Source organism: Passer domesticus, chromosome 7 (assembly GCF_036417665.1).
Source record: "Passer domesticus isolate bPasDom1 chromosome 7, bPasDom1.hap1, whole genome shotgun sequence".
Lineage (NCBI taxonomy): Eukaryota > Metazoa > Chordata > Aves > Passeriformes > Passeridae > Passer > Passer domesticus.
Window position 1 is genome coordinate 15,003,179 of NC_087480.1, and position 18,395 is coordinate 15,021,573.

Sequence of the window (18,395 nt, forward strand, 5' to 3'; positions counted from 1 at the left end):
GGTAATCCACATCTGAAAGCTGCTAATCAAAACTGCACATGCACAGCAAAAATACTGACTGCTCTTCCTATTACCTTGCAAAAATAAATAGATTCATAGCTCTGCTGAGACCTTTGCTCATTAATTCCTGTGAGAGTTAAATTTGATAACTGAATGTTCTAGTCATACATTATTTTGCCATGTTATAAAATTCTCAAGTGAATTAATCTAATAATGAAAAAATCCTGACCAATAGAAGTTAAAAGGAAAAGCCATGTTTCACAATCCTGTAGAAAACCTAGTAAATAAATTTTTTTAATCTGCTTGTGAAAAGGCTGCAGGCGAAATATTTGTCCCTTGTTCACCCTCCCAAGTCTAAAAGCTTCCATGTACTTACATTAGACATTCCAATATTCAAAGCATACCCAAAGACATATTCAAAGCAAATGAAGGATAAGTATTTCTTATAAAGATCTCATATCTGGGATTGAATAGGGCTGAGCCCTAAATTAAAATACCACAGACAGCTGGTTAAAGAACAGCTCCTGAAGCTCTGAGGCAACAAATTCCTGAGTCTCCCTTGCATCACCAGGATTCTGTCTCAGGCAGGAGCACAAATTACCCAGGATCACCCAACCTCTCCAGGAAATCTGGCCATGGGAAAACAAGGGTGGGACTGCTGCTCCTGAAACCGCAAATGCATTGTCCAGGGCTGACCCAGAAGTGCACATGAACTCCTGAAGGAGAAAACTTTGTGATGGAGACATCAAGACTCACCTGAAAAGTTTTTCTGGCAGAAAAAAAAATTATTTATTTATTTAGCTCAGAGATTGCATGTATAAAATATTACAAGCAGCATTCTACAGGCAAAAAAAAAAATTGGAATCAGAAGACGAGATAAACAATTTTGTGCCACTGACTTCTTTCTCATCTTAAAAGAAAAACCTCCTTCTGCAGAGTTAATGAATGGAGAATCAGGTGACAGTTGTTCTGCATATGGCTCTACAACATGACCTTTCTGAAACCATGTAGCTCCAAGACACTCTTTTAATTGAACAAAAACAAGGTGTGTTCCTGATTAAGAATAAAAAATCAAGAGGTTGTTAAATTCAGTATCCAAATGTGAAAAAAAAAAGTCAAAACATGATCAGAGCTGCTTTTTCTGTCTTGTAACAGCACTTGCTGTTCAGCAGGCTTTTCTGATCAACTGTTTCCTCCTTTAGAAAAGTCCACACTTTTTTAATTGCATGGCGTATAAGATAAAAGAAAGTAACAATGTATGTGTTTGGAACAAGCTGAAAAGCATGAGTCAAGGTTTCTCTGAGACAGAAATCAATCTTCTGTAAGTCAAGCATCACACCTTGTTTGATTAGACAGGGTCTTCCTTTGATGGTAAGAATCACCAGTGCCAGAATATCGATGTACACACAATCAGTCTCAGTGATGAGGTTCCATGTTAAACACAGTCCTTGAACTTCTGTGGGTGGCACTTCACCAAATTCCCCACCAATTAAATAGAAATAGTCCATCCATTAAAATGCCACAAATCTCTGGAGACGGGGAAGGCACCTTTGAGGCTGTCCCACTACACCATTGCCCCAGTTTTAGACTCTTTCCCAAACATCTTTTTTTGTCTGCCATCAAATAAACATGGAATATTGGGCTAGACCAACCTTCGGCTCAATTTTGTGTGGTCAATTCTTATGTGATTAAATAAAACCTATTTTTTAAGTCTTAATCCATACACTATTTAATGTACATGAAACCAAAAAACCTCCTCTTTGATGTGCATTAGAGACATTTGAAGATCCCTTCCAACCAAACTATTCCATGATTCTGTGACACTGCAGGTGCAGAGTGGAACCCACACAGAATACATAACAGGCTGCAGTGAAGTGAAAACTGGCCCATCCCCAGGCAGCTGCTTGCTAGCTGGCAGCACAGGCAGCCAGTGCCACACAGGAGGGGTCTGGAGAGAGCAGGAGGAGGAGCAGGGATGATCAGCACGATCCCATGGCTCAAGCACCTCACAGGAGATGGTCTGTGCAAAGAGGAGCAGCATCCTGGCAGACAGAGGGCAGGGAACTCCTGCTGGACACCACAGTGGGCACAACAGCGAGTTATGCACTGTTTACTTCTTCTCACTTCCACCACTGGGTTCCCATCAGCATCCTCTAAGGCATAAAAATGACAAGTCTGAATCATACCTTGGTCAGTTTTCATTGGATTTGTCAGTGAAATGGGGCTTTTACACACACAGGGGGCTCAGTTCTCTCTTACAGATCAGTTCCTGGGAATACAAAGCAGCACAGAATCATCTTTTCCTTGACCACTTATGCCCATGAAGAAGAGCTATTGCACTGGCACCCAGACTGAGCTGCAAGCTGTTCCTTGCTTGTGACAATGCCCCATGCTGTGTTCTCAAGCAGAGCCATGTGGAAAACAAGGGCAGAAATTTTTCTTCTGATGTTCTAGATTGAGCCCCACAAGATGAAGGAAGAACTTCAATTTACATATATCAAGAGCTACCACAAAACCAACAGAAGTATCTTAAAAACTAGGCAACCTATTAAAACTATATATAAACCCCATTTATATATAGATTTAAGAGCCCAGCTTTATCACCCACCTTAAAAGTGCTGGCTTCTCATCAAATCAGTAACTGTTCTTCAGCAGAAGCAGAGACAGATTGCATGAAACATGTTGTGATTTGGTATGCTCTGTAAATATAAATTAAAAAGGTATAAAAAATGTGCTTATGAAAAATACATGGCCAAAAAAAAGAGGAAGAAACGTACACATAAACAAAACAAGTGAGCTATAAATGCAAATGATGCTGCAGAATTTAGGACATTATATAAAATAAATAGATTTAACCATTTATATGGGATACTAAGAAAAACCTCACATTCTATTGTTGACAGATGAAGAGGATTTAATTAACAGCAGGGGAAGAGTGGAGGGCAAATTATCACCAGTTCGATGAGAAAAAATTATTTTTAGTCAAAACATTTAAAACTTTGAAGAGTGTAAATTCTCCTGCTTCAAGTCTTTATTCAGCTTCTCACAGATGGAAGGAGGAAACAAAATGCTCTGGGGGAAGTTCTTCTTTTCTTGCTCTAGCAATGCTTCTCATGTTCTTCCTTCAAAAACTGGTCCTGTCTGTTACTGGAGAGAGAATGCAGAGATAAGGGAACTTTGCTTTTACCTCACGTGACAACTCCTAGGTCATAAAATCCTGAAAATGAGAAATCCTGAGCCCTACAGAATCTTTGTATCATCGAGTGTAGGAATCCAAATGCAACAGGAAGAATTAACAGAAGTCTTTTTTATTGATTTCTGTGGACATTACATGGGACCCCTGAGACCTCAGCACAAATGAGAAGTGTAAAATGTATTCACAGTCCTGTCAAAACCTGAAGACTAATGACCTAATATGAAGTCATTAAGTTCGTGATACAAAGATATCCATCAAAATTTTATTCAGAGGTGTGAACACTTCAAGTGACATCAGGGTAATACGAGCCTGTAAGGCTGTAAAAGGATGTGTTTCCTTTTTCTTTTCAATTCCAGTTGTACATTGTCATCCTCTACAGGCAAGTTATGATGATGGGGAGGAAATTCAATTCACAACTGAGAAAAATGTGTAAATTCACTGGAAAGTGAACCAGAGGGAAAATTCTGCAGGAGAATTAGCCACAGCTGCTGGCCCATGGTGCCACTGCTCTGCTCTCAGGGTCCCACAGCAAGTCCAAAGGATGGGGTAAAAACCAGTGAGTAGGGGGAAAATCTGTCTGTAAAATTTCAGATGGCATAAAAACAAAAACATACAAGAGTGGCCTGAAACAGGCTTTAGAGTAAGTGGATGAAACCATTCATTCTACAAAATGACTTTGCTGTCCTTTGGTTTGGGGCATTTTTGTTGAAGTCACTTTGTAGCAAACAAATATCAGTAATCTTGCTTTAGTTTGCACTTTCTGCCCTAAGGTAAAACCACCTACCAAGAATTTACAGTTATAACAAAATTCCCTTATTATGTTGTTTTAACATAGGATTTTAACTCCAACCTTGTTTTTATGGCATGATTCATTAACTCTAATGAAGTTCCTGGGGAAATTTCCCATCCTTGAATTTTCCAGAACTGATTTAAAAAACTTGAACTTACCACCTTAGAACTAAAACCAGAACGATTACACTAAGGTATACACAGAAAGCTTCCCAGATATTCAGATTTCTCTGTACCTGCCCATCTACCAGTGCAGAGACCTCCAGGTCTGATCTAGACATCATTTTAACTCCTATTGCATTGTGGAGATTTCATGGTGTTATGCTGACACCTGACCTGAAATTACACCACAGAAACACTCAAACTCAGATGCACTCAAGGGGAAAAAATCACAAGTCATTCATTTTGAAGTTCTAGACAGTTTTTTTCTTCAAAAACCTGCACTGTAGCATGACTAAGATAGCTGAGATGTTTGGGTATATTCTGTAATAATTCCTGTATATGCTCTCTTATCCTCCACCATGGGATGTTTGTTAGAAGAGTTTGCATCAACAGAGCTCCATGTGACGAAGCAAGGAGGAAAAAATCAGGTTCAAGTTAAACCAGTCCTTAACAATTAATTTTTAATGACTAGTGCCAGGATCATAATTAAAAAAAAAAAAAACCCAAAAAACACTTTCTGAGTTTGATTTAAGCTCAGAAACAGGAACAAATAAAATTTCTTGCCAGATTTTAAGGGATTTTTTTATGATCAAGAAAAATTTGGCAGTAGTGTGAGAAAAGCTGAAACTGGCACAGAATTGCAGTGTGAGTATCTAAGAACCTCAGTTTGCAAGGGATCATCAGGCAAGGTTTCAGAAACAAAATCGTCATATGTTGCTCATAATTCTTAAAGGGTAATGAAAAATCTACAATATCTTGTCTTTATGGCTTTTGAGAGGATCAGATATTCTCTACTGGTCAAAATCCTTTCAAAATTTATAAACAGAGGAGGCAAGATTTGGCTACAACATGGGCTATCAATGTCCTTGGTTCACACTAATGCTATTTTTTTATTTTTGTCTGTAAGGAAAAAGGCACAAGGACTAAACCTGGGGACCAAACACTGAGACAGAGGAAAATGTAATTTTGTCTGCAACACTGGGCCTCAAACAGCAGTTCCAAAGTCTGAAGGCAACACACAAAGTCTTTGAGAACTGATTTTTAGCCCCATCAGGAGCAGAGTCAATAGCAATGAATCCTCTCTCTGAACAGGGAAGACACGCAGGTTTTCAGAAACTGTTTTGGGCTCTCATGGAAACTAACAGAATATTTTCTTTTCAACCAAACTTCACAAAGTGGGGACAGCTGGCAGTGCTCCCTTTTGTGAAACTGGATTAAGTTAAAAGCAGGTTTTGCAGACATTGCTGTAGTTCTTCAACGTTTAAACTACTTCATATATAAAAGTCAGTGGGAGCTCTTGCTTTCCTGTGAAATATTGCTCCAGAGAACATGACTGCATGTGTCAGTGGTTCCCTCCTGTTTCCAGGACTGAATAAATTATTAAAGTTTCAGTGCTGGCATAAAAGCTCTCTGAAAACATTTTTATCACTCAACATGTAGAACAATTCCCCTGAGGAGCCCAATTCCAACTCACTAAGTTAAGCCAAAGCCCAGCAACAAGGTGTTCACTTAAAATATCAAAAATAAGTTTTGCTCAGTAAACAAAGTGCAGTTGTGGACTGGTTCTGTTTCTGCTGTGTTTCCAAGTTACAGAAACAGGTTCAGCAGCAGCAGATCTGTCACACAGTCAGTCACAGCACTCAGAAAGGCTTCTGACTCTCTGATGTGATTCAAACAAGTTCAGTGACAGCTGAAGTCTCTGACAGATCTTCTCCCAGATTAGGGTGAATGAATCTTGCAGCTGCTTTAATGGCTGGTTGTGCATTCAGATTTTTCAATAGGCTCTATCACAGATCCCAACACGTTCATTCTTACCCAAAGAAAAAATGAGTTTGTATCTCAGCTGTAAACTGAGACCAAATCTACTCAATATTGTGTAAAAATGGATTAAGTGAGGTCAGAATTAAACTATTAACATCTGCAAGACAGGCAAAAAGCAAAAACAAAATAAATGTTGTCTGTATAAAAGAAAAAGTTGATAATGAAAAAAAGGAAGTAATTCTTTCCATTAAAAAAACTCAGCAGGAGATCTAAATGTATCATCTAGACAGCTGTACTGTTCTGTAAAACAGATTCTCATGATGATAAGAAAAGCCTGACAATAATTCTCTATTTTAGACAGGAATAACAATTCTTTTGTTCCAGTTGCTCTTCATCTGATGCCTTTTAAATAGGGAACAGTAATTCCAGTTTTCAGGGGAAGCCAAAAGACATTTACCTGTATTTCATCTCCTAATCAAAGCTGGCCAGTTTGCAGTGCAATCTGTATTTGAATCTCATTTGCCTCTGTGAAGATACTTCACATGCATTTAGTTTCAGATATTGTGTATTACTAAAAACCAAACAAAGCAGAATCATATTCTGCTTCCTTCAAAGTAAATGCAATCTCTTGTTTTGGTTTTGGAGATAACAGCATTGGTGTCTGAATGCAGACAGGAGGTATTAACAACAAAAAAATCACTTTGGCTCCCTAAGGCACAGGGAGACACCACACAGACTTTTAAAGCCATTGACTGCTCTGACAAACCTACAGAAAAGTTCTAGAAAGAGTTTCAGAAGTGAAAAAAAACCCAACCCAAACCAGGCAAACATCAGTGCACCCCCTCAGCCCCATCACAGAAGGAATGAACAAACAATTCTCTCCTGCACTTTGCTCAAAAAATGTGGGATGTGGTGCAACCAAATATCATTTTCCTTGCACCCATTACAGCCTGCCACTTCTAGCAAATCTTCATCTCACCTGAATTCCCTGATGTAAAACTCTAAGTGGTATCACTTATCTGCTTCTCAATCATCACATTTTTAATAACCCATTATATACTCACTATCACAACCAAGTATTTCCTTAAATACTTTACCTTCTTGCACATAATAGAAAAGATCTGTTTCTTTACCCACTAGAGTATACAAAACACTTTTACAAACACTTTTGGATGATTATGCTTAAGGATTGTTTTGGGATAAACTAGAAGAAAATGAGGTTGGAACACTGCTTACTATAACTCTACCTTTGACCACAGAGGTTTTTCCTCCATAACTACACAAATACTTGACCACCAAGAGGGATTACTCATTCAAACCCAGAAGCACCTTCACTGGCTTTACAACAGGGGCTGAATTCAAGTATTTCTTTCTCTTCACTTCAAATTTCACTGACATAATTCAGCTGAAGATAAACAAGTAGTAAACATTATATGGCAAAATACCATATATGTGCTATTCATTAAGCAATTTTATTTTTTTTTTTAGTTCAGTGATGTTGTCTATAGCACAGCAGATCAAATCTAAGCAGTTCTGGCAGTAATCTTCACTAGTCCACAGAAGTTTGTATATTACCACCAGCACCACAGTAATTTCAGTCGTGAGGAAAGCCATGAAAAGCAGGTGGCTAATCAGAAAATTCTATTAAATTATTTGGCCATTTCTATCTAGTCCTGGGTGGATAATCATGCTTGTCAAAAAAGCTGCCAGTATGGCTGAGCATCAAGTTGGCAGGCTGGACCAATTAAGGAATAAGTAGATGAAGACACAAGAGATATCTTAGATTAAATTTTGATTCCTGGCACATTTTATAGGAGAAAACAGGAACACAAGGCAAAAGAACCCAGTCCTCAGAGGATTTTACTCTCAGTAACTCTCACTTCGCTGCAGCAGCTTAAAACATGGGGAAGAAAAAGAGAGGCCAGAGTCACCTCTGTCACCAGAGCAGAGGCAGAGCCAGGAGCTCCTCTGCATCCTTCACTCACCTCCTGCTTGGGCTCAAACTCAGCTCTGCCTGCCTGGCTTTAAGTGTTTATCCCAACTCTTACCTCTAGCATTGAATGTGCCTTCCTTTGAACTAAGAAACAAAATACACAGGAAGAAAAGGTGCTGGAAACAGAGCTGGACTTCAGTGCTGATCATCTCTGCTGGGAACTTGGAAAATCACCTCATGATAATGAAGTCAAGTGCACTGCTGGCTGCTCTCAGCAAGAAGGGAAGGGATCATTTTGATATGATCACATAAATATTCAACTAAAAAATGGGTTTTTTTACTTTCTGCAGAGCACTCACTACACAGATCAACTTCTAGTCTGATTACTTCAACCACTGTACTTTTCCGCTTAGCATAATTTATAACACAACACAAGCATTTTAGCACATAAATTGTGCTACCTCCAAAAAGACAATGATTAAATATGCTAAAAAGCTTTTAGGAAGTATAGGCTGACTGAATCATTTATTGCACTTACAACATTGTGCTACAAAGCAAACTTAAAATGAAAAATACAGTATGTCAAATAGAAGTAAACAATCTGTCATTTGATACATACTTACGCAGAAGCTGAAATGCTTGCTCAAAATAAACTGACATCAAAAGTTCATTGCTTTCCAGTGAGTATTCCTTGTTCCATGTTATGCTATTGCTTTGCAAAAGAATATTTTGAGAGGTATTTGGTTGTAGCATAAATTGCTTTTTGAAGAACAGCTCCACATTATTTCAAGCAATTCTTGTGGTTTACACCAGCATGATTGAAGTGACTGGGTGCAAGATGAACACTGGGGTGCCTTGTGCTGCTCTCTGTGAGTGCTTTGCCAGCTCAGTGAATCTGTCAATTTACAGATGATGCCTTAACACTTTAAGAAGGACTTTGTTTGCAGAAACAATCTCGTTTTAGAAGGTATACTCGAAGTACAAACATGTAGCAACGTAGCACTCTTTGTGAGTCATTATCTTAGAAACTTAGACAGTTCTGAAGGGAGATGTGTCAGAGTGTGACCAACATTTCTGTAATGGCATTTTTCATGACAGCATCATCTATTTGAGAGAGCAGAGCAGATGTTTTCCTCTTTGCCCCCTGCCAAGCACAGAGGCTTCAACTCCTTTCCAGAGTCCTGGGAAGGCAGGAGTTACTCACAAAAGTAAGACTCAGTAACCCACCAGTGGGTTATTCCTCACTTGCCCTGAATTAATACGCAGAGCAGAATACAGAAAAATGGGAGAATAGGACACAGGGACCTTCCAGCAGCTTCTCACAGAGCCATCCCTGTAACCCCCCCACTACCAAAAACCTGGCCACACAAACACAATACACAAATATATCAGCAGCTGAGGACAAGGAGCAGAGCTCTCATTCTGGGGTGTTAAATGTCATAGAGGACAAATCACAATAACAATTATTTCCCCATTTCCATGGGATTTTACTTAATCACTTGTCTGAACCCTACTATCCCAGCACAACCACTGCTCTGCTACTTAGCTTTCTGCCCAGCAGCTGGGTCTGCTCAGAACATCAGATTTCCTCCTGAAGCTCAGAGAGGCCAGAGAAAGACCTTGGCCCCAGAGTCACTGCTGCCTGACCTTGGCCAGCAGCATGACAACAGAGGCTCAGCTCAGGATGAGAACACTTTGCACCGAGTCAGCCAAGTAGATCTATATGGTATTGTACTTCAAGGGTAAAGTGTTTTGAAAAACTGAAGCCTTTCAAGACTTTTCCCACCTAAAAGTTTAATATTAACACAAGGCAGGACAAGGGGCAGCAGGGCACTGAAACACCTGCTTGTGAAAGGTAGATTCTTTCCATTGAAGTTGCAGCAAGAGAATTTGTCAAAAAAAAACTTCACTAAATATTTCTCCATACATTTTGCTAAGGCTTACAGGCAGGTACATGTTTAGATTTTTTAAGAGTACTGGGCAGGTTTTTACTAAACCCAAAACACACATCTTGTTCACTGGCATCAGCTGTTCTGACCAAATTTGCCTTGTTCTTCAGTGGATTCACCTGTCCTACAACCAGAAAATTGCTTTCCTAAAGAATGAGAATAAATTAAATCCAAATGTAACATCCTTCCTAACCCCAAAAATGGCCAAAATAATTATGCAGATTTGTATCTCTCACTGCCTTGAGTTACAATCATTGAGGTTTCTCTGGGAAATCACATCTCAGAGGTAACTAAGCCCTAATTCTTAAAAGATCTTCAGCACCTTCCTTGGAACACCAAGTGAGTGACATCATTTTGTGAGCCTTGTCACAAAGCCCCAGAAGCACAAGGAGACTCAGCCTCTGCCTTTGGTCCCTGGCTGGGCAGTTTTGCTCCCTATAAATGCAGGAAACCCTGCCTGGGGCCAGCAAAGCCATGGAGCAGCAGGACTGAAGGGCAGCAGAGAGGGATGTCTGGGGAATCACACATGTCCCAAAGCATAATCTGCAGCAGGTCACCTCCAAAGCACACAAAGCTTGGATTTCACTTTCTCATGCAAAATGCAGAGTTCATTTGGGGGCAGCGCATTAATTTGAGGCAGCTTAAAAGGTACATCAGCATCACTAAAAGCAGCTTGCATTTAAAGTCTGTAATACAATTCTTTTAGAGCAAATACTCTTCCAGGGTTTGCTTCAAAAAGACTAAATTCAAAAATATCACAAGAAGTGATTATTATGCTAATAGTCATTCAAAATGCAGCATGAGTCCATCCACACAAGGGAATTGGTTTGATTTCCCTTTCTAGCAGCAGAATTAATATATTGTTTTAAACATAGATACGCTTAATTTTAGAACATATGGACTCTGCCATGTGGTTGTTTACTTAGATGGGGTGCTTTAATTTGCTTGGCACTTTCTAGTGTTTAGGGTGTCTTTCAGAATAAGGAAGAGATGTCTGGACACATTGTGGGCTAAACCAGAATATAATTAGAAAGCAAAAGCTTTAGGGGATCCTTTATTATATCCAAAACACTTGAACACATTATCTAGTTCTGTGCTCTATAATAGAACACTCAACATATACTAAGAGACAAACCAAGAATAAAAATAGCATCATGAACAGCCCTCCATATGTGTTTTCAGTGAGAAGCACCAGGCAAATGCAAAGAAGCTACAAAGAAACTGACTGCATATTTTTCATATATAAATTCTGTCTTATCTGTTCAGAGAAAACAGTTAACAGATCCCTTAGGAGCTCCCAACAGTTCATGAAAAAAATAAATCTATGCTAAATATAGAATTTATAAAACTGTTTATTCACTTATATAGCTATCTAGACTATTTTACTCAAAGATTCCCCTAAAAAAAGGTTTAGATTTAAGCATAATAGAGTAAAACCAGCCACGATCAAGGCCTTCAGAATGCAGGTCATCTCTGCATACCCTGGGACTATGAACGCTGTGGAAGAATCCAGAACCACATTGGTCACCTGTTTAACTAGCATAGACACAGTTTGACTTAGAGAAAACAAGATTAAATTCCTGATATTGCTAGACTAACAAGAAATTTGTTCAGATAACTCCTACACTATGGAATTTGTATCCAATTATAAGACATGAGTAGCAGAAGTCACAGCTTCTGTGCAGAGAGGAGTTGGATGGAATTGTAATTGTAATTCAAAGTCCTTCCCAAAGAGGAAGGTAATAGTGTTAATGAAAATCAGCATATCAAAGTGTGTTTGCATATCAAAAGATAACTCAGCCTCAGATAAACAATGTTCATTTGCATTCTTACAAATTCCCAGAATTAATCAAGGCACAATATAAAATTTCCCTAACTTAATTAGCATGAACAAAAGGGAAGTGAAAGTCCCTACATACTTCTTTGAAGACTCATTAGTGCTCACCAGCATCCTGATAACGTTCAAGTGCAATTAGAGAGGGGTACCAGAGCAGAATACATTTTAAAGAGCCCCAAAAGCAGAGGACTGAGATGCTGCCAGAAGGCTCTGCAGAGAAACACAATGTGAGGTAACAGCTTAATGACAGGCATATTCTCTGCAGAACAGCTGCTTTTGTTTGATGCTTTTTTCCCTGTAAATTTATTCTAGTTTTGTAACCACTTCACTAAAATAAAATTTACAGCCCTGATTTTTAAATTGTCGGCAAGAAGACCTCCTACTTAGTTTTTACTTCTTTGAAATTACTGATATAGAGATGCAAGGACATCCTGTAGCAGCCTGAAACTTGAGACAAGTGCAGAAAGTTGATGAGATAAAGTGCATGTCCCACTAAACTGAAGTGCTCAGTTTGAGAACTGGGTTTGCCCAGTGGTATCTCCAAGACTTCACTGTGAAATATCTCATAACAGAAATCAGGGCATAAGGAGCCTGTGACAGTTGTGAAAGCTGTACCATCAAAACAGGACAAAAAGTTTAAGCAAGAAAAATATTTATCAGTAAAATCTTTTCAGAAGTCCATGACTGAACAACTCTGAAAGGCAAAAGAGCATCACTGATTCAGAGCCCTGTCCTCAGGAAGATTTTCCCTTGCATAAAGAGTACAGGAAGCACCAGTCATGTGCCCTGTTATTTATGGATGAACAGTCCTTCTTTGGACTTCATTCAACCCTTTAATTTATGGATAAGAAGTTTTCCATTCAATAACATTTTGGATTTTTCATATTTGGGTTAGGATTATGTGATGTAGTCAATTTAAAACATTTGCAAACTGCTGAGAATATTGATAGTTTCAGCCTCCAATTCTTCAGTAAAATATTCTATATCTATGCCATCACATCCCTCAATGAAGAAGTAGCAATAACAATTGGTACTACAGAAACTGGTGAGTGACCTCCCTGTCTTTACCTTGAGCTGTTCCATCTTTTTTCCCTCCCTGCCCTGCTGAGGAAGGTGAGGGAGAAAGGGGCTGGGAGTGTCTGCAGCCAGTTAAGGTTGATCCAGCACACACCCAGAGCCCAGATCTCGTGTTTACAGCAGGATGGCAGCTCTAAGGGTGAACTATAAACATAAGGGAGTCTTGGATTGAGAACTAAGGCAAATTTATTGCACTACTACCACTGCCTGCCTCTTGCAGTCCTCACACATTCCTGAAGGCAAGAACTCATTTGCTACCGAAAAGGAAACAAGAAATAACATTTGTGTAAAGGATCCATTGAATCCTCAGTTATATACTCATACAATTACTCTGCCTGTGAATAATGCATTCCTTGGTGTAATGGCTGGGAGCTAAGGTGTAGTATAAAAGAATGGTGGATGTGATGCTGCATAGGAGTAGGCCTGAGGATAACACATATACAAGATATTTATGAAGCATATATGGTTTTAAGTAGATTAATTATTGTGGGTTTAGAATACAAATTGGGGGAATTGTTTCATCCAACAACCAGATACATTATGTTCCTGCAATTTGTTTCATGAATTCAAATAACAATACAAATACAACAAAACAAATACAAACTCCAATTTAACTTGGACCTGACAGAAAAAGCTTCAGAGCAGTCTCAGTACTTCACAGTAATTGCCATGCAGAGGTACTAGAGATATCTACTGTAGCCTGAGAAATTAGTCCTGGTGACCATGCACACTGCAGCAGTGCCAAGGAACTTTACTGGGAACACCTTTGTGCTTCATTGGACACAGGAGTGCACTGCTGCACTGAACCCACCAACACCCCTCTCCAGAGGGCTCTGATGCACACTGTAGCATCTCAGAGCACGGGAACTGAATCTCTTCCAGCTGCACATGGCCTAGAAATTCCCTCCAGCTGCATCACAAAGCCAGGCTAGAGCTAATCTGAAGTTTAGAAGAAAAAGAAAACCATAACCAAAAAAACCCACAGAATCTGAAATGCACATAGCATGGACACCAAAATGCACACAGCATGGACATCAAAATGCACACAGCATGGACAACAAGCCCTGAGCAGTTATTCCACACTCTCTCACTCTCTGTTCTGCAAACTGCAAAAGCAGTCTGGCCACGATGCCCAGTGCTCCCACGGGTCTCTCCTGCCCATTCCACACCAACTGGCTGCTCCTCACGAGCCCACAGGGGCCCCATCACCTTTCCAAGTCTGTGCCAGGCATGTCCCTGATGCAATGCCATGAATTTACCCACTGATCCACGACACCACGCACAGCCCACCCAGGGAAACCCACAGCTGCCCTGGTGTGGGGTCCCAGCACGCTCACAGTGCATTTCTGGACACAGCAAGCCCTGCACCTTGCTGCAGTCAGGAGAATTAAAGGAGTGACCCCTTTCCCAGAGGAAGAGCTGCTCTGCAGTGCAGTGATTGGCAAGCAGCTGGAGCAGAGGGCATCCCTGAGCAGCCAGCCTGGCAGAAGAAAAGGCAACAGAAATTTCAGCTCGTCAAGACAGGAAGAATCATATTCACAGTGTGGGAACAGAGCAAAAGGTTCACTCTAAGACATTTAAGTCAGCAGTTATTCAAAGTATCCTGTCTTGAGCCACAGGCCATGGGATAACCACTGTATCACAGAGAAGAGAGTGTTTTGTAGCATATCAAATATTGTACCAATGGTGCCAGCATTCAGCTGTAACTTGAAGCCCTAACTGGCTTTTCAGCAATAATGGCTCCAAGCTATTTATCTAGACTTGCTAACAAAACAGTCAAGACAAAACCCTATGAGATAATTTAGTCTCTTTCTTTATCAAGTTTATCCATGCTGACAGCAACAAATCCTAATTACTTCAGCTAAGCCATTTTAATTGAAAGCACAATCCTAGCCTGCTGGATTAGCAAAAGAAAAAATAAGTCATATGTCTGTGTGCAAGAGAATTTTTTTGAGGACAGCTGAGCAGTTTTGTTGTGGATATTCAGCATTTTTTCTGCAGTGCATTAATAGTAATTTATTTACCATAAAAAGACATAACAAAAATAGCAAATGGGTTAGAAAGCCATGAACACAATAATGTAAAGAGAGAAACTGGCCACTCAATCTTTTTGCCAGAGGATGTTAAAATGGCAAAGCAAACATAAAACCCATTAAGTATAATGGAACAGGAAAACCAGCAGTGCCAAGCAAGAATTAAGAGTTCAAACAGGTGTGATCAATAGAAGGATTTAAAAGGAAGGAAATAAAAGCAAACCAATAAGATATCAACAGCCAATATGGTTAGAGAAAATAAAACTGGTGCATTTAAGGGAAATAAAGCATTTTAAAATCTAGTGAGAACAAAATTAAAGTAAAAAGGATTATTGTCAAATAAATAAATGCAGTTGATAAAATCCTAAACAAGAATATCAATTAAGGAAAAGTACAGTAGATAGTTGTGGACTCTTTTTGTAAACAGACAAATGTGTCCTCCCTGCCACACACAATACAAAGATTACTGTCTGTGACAGAAGGTGAAACCCATTTAGACTCTGCATTTTCCAACTGGCACATCCAAAAGATTTGCATCTATGAATCTGTAAAGCACCACTCAGATAAACAGAGAAGGCTTCTAAACTGAGCATGAGTCAGCAGTGCCCTGGCAGCCAGGAGGGACATCCATGTCCTGGGGTGCACCAGGCACAGCCAAGGGGGGATTGTCCTGCTCTGCTCTCACTGGGTGGCCTCACCTCAAATGCTGGGGCAGTTTGGGTGCCACAATACAAAAAAGACATTAGCCCCTCAGAGAGCATCCAAAGGAGGCCACAAGGATGGGGAAGGGAAGCCATGTGAGGAGCAGCTGAGGTCACCTGGCTTGTTCAGCTGGAGGAGACTGAGCACAGACCTCATGGCAGTTACCCCTTGCTGATGAGGAGGGGCAGACCCTGATCCCTTCTCTGAGCTGACCCGCCTCAGGACCCCAGGGAATGGCTGAAGGTGTGTCAGGAAGGTTTAGTTCACATCAGGGACAGGTTCTTCCCACAGAGGGTGGTGGGGCACTGGAACAGGCTGCCCAGGGCAGGGTCACAGCAGCAGCCTGCAGAGCTCACGGTGCCTTTGGACAATGCTCTGGGGCACAGGGGGGGCTTTGGGGTGCTCTGTGCAGGGTCTGGAGTTGGCCTCAGTGGTATTTGTGAGTCCCTTCCAACCCAGCACAATCTGTGATTCTGTGAAATTCCAGTGTTTAATAAATCAAATAAACCGTTGAATTTCACAAGGCTTGAAGGACTCCCTGGGTAGTTCTAAGATGTAAAAATGGCAAGGACACCCATGGAGTTACAATCTCTATAACATATTAGTCTACAGAACAGTTACTGTGAATCTCATAACAAAAAAGAATTAGAAGCTAAAATGTAATTAATGACAGTCAACATGGTTTCAAAATCTTTCCACACCTTTCTAAATCTTCTCAAACAAACATGTAAAGCTGACAAGATCACTCATCTGGTAGATCCAGCTATCTTGACATATACTTGAATCTTTTGAAACTGCTAGATTTAATTCCAACTAATGTTGGCACCAGATACAGTCTGAGAGGTATCAAGAAGGATTACAGAGCTCTGGGAGCAGCAGTAAATGACTCTGGAGTGCAGGTAACCTTTTCATCACTCCTCCCAGTGAAAGGGAAGGGGTTTGAAAGGGCAATCCAATCTGCCAAGTCAAAAAATGGTTACAGGACAGGTGCCAGAGCCAGGGCTTCAGCTTCTTCCTCACCCAGAGGATGGGTGGGCACTGCAACAGGCTTGACCAAGTGCTGCTGAATATTTTTATGAGCAATATAAAATCTTTGCTAATAAAGTTGGCAGCTAACACAAAGTTCAGTACTGTAAAAATGAAGACAGGCAATAAAAGATACAGGACATGTGAATTGCCAACAGACTAGTCAGAATCCATCTAAACCTGCTTTAACACAGCCAAGCTCCAGATAGTGGTGGCAGGATTACAGCACACAGACACAGTAACTTGCTCAGACTGACCTCAGGGCATGTCTGGAGCACCCTTCATAAAATGCAGAATAACTGTTAAAATCTGGGTAATGGCAGTAATTATCTATATAACCCTAGTAAAACATTGCTGGAAAACCACATCCTTTCAGAAAATGAATTGCACAAAGGGCAGAATAACACAGGAATGAATTCAAAGAACAGATACAAGAATAACGTGGCAAAGCAAACTTTACAATGAGGGGCATAAAAGCTTAAGGCATATAAAAAAGAGATGTGATTGCCCTATGGTAATTTCACAATGAAGTAAATATGATGGTGGGGAATTTTTCCTTCTGATGCAAATAATAATAAAATCCAATAGCTTAAAGTTTAAACTTGCAAAATTCAGCATGACCATTAAGATTTCACTTACCAATGTAAGTGAGCAGTGGCATACATAAATGGAAAATGCATTGGGGAAACTATATCAGTTCAGACCATTGAGGCAGTCAGTTTGAATTCATCTTTAGAGGTGTGAATAAATGAAGCAAACTGGTGTTTGAGCTGGAATCCTGAACACAGAGTGAATGTAAGGGAGTACCCAAACAGCAGGAGACAGAATGGTCAGGAGATGAGTCCCTGCCGTGCTGCTTTATCAATTCCTCTAATTTTGTAAAATCTTACACCTACTCATACCCAGAGCAGCATCATTAGGACTCACTATCACAGACAAGTAACTAATATTTGGTGAGTTTTATATTGCTGTAAAAAGGATAATCACAGCTGAGAGGAAAAAAGCACATAACATCTGATCCATCCAAATAAAAATCTTTGAGCAGTTCATTTAGATACAAATGAATTGCTGCAGAAATGCTGCCACCCAGCTGTAAAAATGTACAGGGAGAGACTCAGCTCCCAGAACTCAGCTAAGTGGAAAGCTACTAAAGTTCACTGAGTTTTTAGTTATTTGAGCCTAAGTTCGGTTAAAATCTATTCTGCCAAAAAAGGTGAGTATATGCATTTGCTTACAATATACAAGCTAGGTTACCTTACAGACTCTAAAAACTTCTGAGCACATTAAAAATGTGCATCTGATTTATTTCCTATTTCTTTTTTGCTCTAGAAGGCCCTTTTCATCTAGCCATTATATTACCAAAAAAAATTATTAAAAGCCTGTGTAATTTAGATGGTGGCAATGCACCTCACTTGAAAGGAATGGAAGGGTCCTTTATAAAGGGGGGGAAATAAAAAGAAAGTTCAGACCTAATTTTCAAATCTGTAATGATATTTAGCACACAGTAAAATCAATCTCATTAGCATTATTTTAAAAAGTTCTATTGAGAAGGAAATTTCTAGATGAAATTAATAACCCACAGATGACTATGAATGCCTGAGCAGTGAATAGAGAGTCAGATGTTTTACTTCCATGTCTCTCCTACATCATGCAGAGAACAAATAACTAAGCCTCTAACACATTTAAATACTAACTCTGAATTGCTGTATTCAAACCTGACATTTAAGACCAAGAAGATTTTTGGGGTTTGTGCTCTTGACTCATTTAAAATAAAGATCAGAAGTCAACAAATGAATAGTGAGACCTGAATTTTAATTTACTTCACACTGCTGAGTAATTCATAGAATCATAGAATGGCCTGTGTTGGAAGGGACCTGAAAAAACATCCAGTTCCAACCCCCTGCCTTGGGCAGGACACCTTCCACTAGAC

At 39.8% G+C, this 18,395-nt stretch overlaps 1 long non-coding RNA gene across 1 annotated transcript in view; it reads right to left on the reverse strand.

Moving 5' to 3' along the window:
* Positions 1-415: 415 nt before the first annotated feature.
* Positions 416-18,395, reverse strand: part of LOC135304521 (uncharacterized) — a 33,559-nt gene continuing 15,579 nt past the window's right edge. Inside the window, exons 2-3 of the long non-coding RNA XR_010365899.1 lie at positions 2,609-2,699; positions 416-2,153 (exon numbers count right to left, since the gene is read on the reverse strand). This is a non-coding gene — a long non-coding RNA (uncharacterized LOC135304521). The remainder of the gene's footprint in view (positions 2,154-2,608; positions 2,700-18,395) is intronic.